We start from the raw sequence: 2,594 nt of genomic DNA, 5'->3' as shown, positions 1-2,594 counted from the left end.
GTATGGAACGAAGTGCCAAATCTTCACAGATCATAAGAGCTTGCAACATCTATTTCATCAGAAAGATCTGAATATGCGTCAGAGAAGATGGTTGGAATTGGTGAGTGATTATGATTGTGAGATTTTGTATCATCCAGGAAAAGCAAATGTAGTGGCCGATGCGTTAAGTCGACAAGAGAAAAGTGGAACGTAAAGCTACAGCTTTATTAGTTGAGTTATTACCCAGTATTCAGGAAGAGTTACGAGAATTTCAACATGAGGCAATGAAGGACGATAAGATVAAACAAGAAAGATTGGGTGGATTAATATCTGACCTAGTGATAGATGATAGAGAATTTTGGAAATTCCAGAACAGGATTTGGGTACCATGTTATGGTGATCTTAGAAAGCGTATTTTGAATGAAGCACATCAGTCACGTTTTGCGATACATCCAGGAGATTTGAGACAACATTACTGGTGGCCAGGTATGAAGAAAGATATTGCTAAACATGTTGAACAATGCTTGACATGTCTTCAAGTAAAGATTGAACACCAGCGTCCTTATGGTAAGTTGCAATCTTTAGAAATTCCGGTTTGGAAATGGGATCATATTACTATGGATTTCATAACCAAATTGCCGAAAACATCGAAGGGGTATGATGCAATATGGGTGATAGTAGATCGGTTATCTAAATCTGCACACTTCTTACCTATGAAAGAGATTCGATGGAGAGATTGGCAAAGTTGTATCTTGATGAGATAGTGACACGTCATGATGTTCCGTTATCAATTGTGTCTGATAGAGATAGTCGTTTCACTTCTATGTTTTGGAAGAGTTTTCAGAGGGAAATGAGTTCATAAATTAAGCTAAGTACAACTTATCATCCTCAAACTGATGGACAAAGTGAACGAACTATCCAAACTTTAGAAGATATGTTGAGATCTTATGTTATTGATTTCGGAGGGTCGTGGGATAGTCATTTGGCTTTGGTTGAATTTGCATACAACAATAGCTATCATTCAAGTATTCAGGCAGCACCTTTTGAGGTTTTGTATGGACGAAAATGTCGAACTCCTTTGTGCTGGAATGAAATAGGTGAAAGGCAGTTAGCTGGGCCTGAGTTAGTTCAGCAAACTGCAGATAAAATTGGGGTAATACAAGAACGAATGAAAGCGGCCCAAGATAGACAAACAGATAAACGTCGGAAGCCGATTGAGTTTCAAATAGGTGATAAAGTAATGTTGAAAGTATCACCTTGGAAAGGAATARTACGTTTTGGAAAGAGAGGGAAGTTRAGTCCAAGATATGTTGGACCATTTCCTATTATTGGGAGAGTTGGAGAAGTTGCTTATAAGTTAGAACTTCCTTTAGAATTAAGTGGAATACATGACATGTTTCATGTATCAAATTTGAGGAAGTGTCTAATAAGTCCAGAGGTGGCAATACCATTACCTGAGATTAAGGTAGATGAAAAATTATGTTTTGAAGAAACCCCTGAACAGATTACTGATTATAAGGTAAAGAAGTTACGAAACAAAGAGATTGGGTTAGTAAAGGTTCAGTGGCGTTATCATAAGGGATCAGATGCCACCTGGGAACCAGAGTCGGAAATGAGGATGAAACATCCCTACCTTTTTGCCTAAATAAAATTCCGAGACGGAATTCTTTTAAGGAAGGAATATTGTAATAGTCTGGTTATTATTTTTAGTTATATATATATATATCATCAATTAAATATATATGTATATATATATATGTGATATGTTTAATATGTGTATGTAGCATTATTTTAAGGAGAGGTCGGCTAAGTAAGCCACCCATCATCTCCTTTCTCTTTGTGTTGATATAAAAAGCTTTTTGTGAAGAAAAAGGGGACATTCACTTTTGTTACTATTGAAAGTTTCTCTGAGAATTTGAAGAAAACGCACAAGAAGAAGAAGAAGGTTTCAAAAGGTTTTGATTCTCAACTTCTAAAAGATAAGTGTATTAAGAGCTTTGGATATGAATGGTTTTCATACAGATTGATAAGCATTTAGAACTGAGTATTATGAGTTTGGTTGCATTTTATGATGATTCATGAGTAAACCGTACAAATATTACCCGGATTAAAATCTGGATAACTAAACCGGCCAAGAGATGACCAATGTATCATATAAACCGGCCAAGAGGTGACCGGATATATTCTAAACCGGCCATGTGGTGATCGGTTTATTTCTAAACCGCTTGTGTCAAAAGGTTTCAAGCCTATAAACCGGCTAAGGGGTGACCGGTATACTCTAAACCGGTCAAAAAGTTAAATGATGTATTGTCCGGTATACTCTAAACCGGACAAAGGGTGTGCGGTGTATCGTCCGGTTTATTCTAAACCGGACAACGTTATAATTGAAGTATTGTCCGTACTTGTAATCCGGACAAGGGAGTTAGTTTATTTTCAAAGTGTTTTGACCGGATTTCTAATCCGGACAAGTTTGACCGGACTTCTAAACCGGATGAAAAGAGAATGTTTATGGGAAATATTTTTGAAATGTAATGGCAGTGTAACTGCGTGTGAGATGGCGGTGTAACTGCGAGAATGATGTAATGGCGGGGTAACCGCGAGAGTGATGTAATGGC

Source organism: Cynara cardunculus (assembly GCF_001531365.2).
Source record: "Cynara cardunculus var. scolymus isolate 2C chromosome LG 3, CcrdV1, whole genome shotgun sequence".
NCBI classification, from domain to species: Eukaryota; Viridiplantae; Streptophyta; class Magnoliopsida; order Asterales; family Asteraceae; genus Cynara; species Cynara cardunculus.
This window is presented reverse-complemented; position numbering follows the sequence as displayed.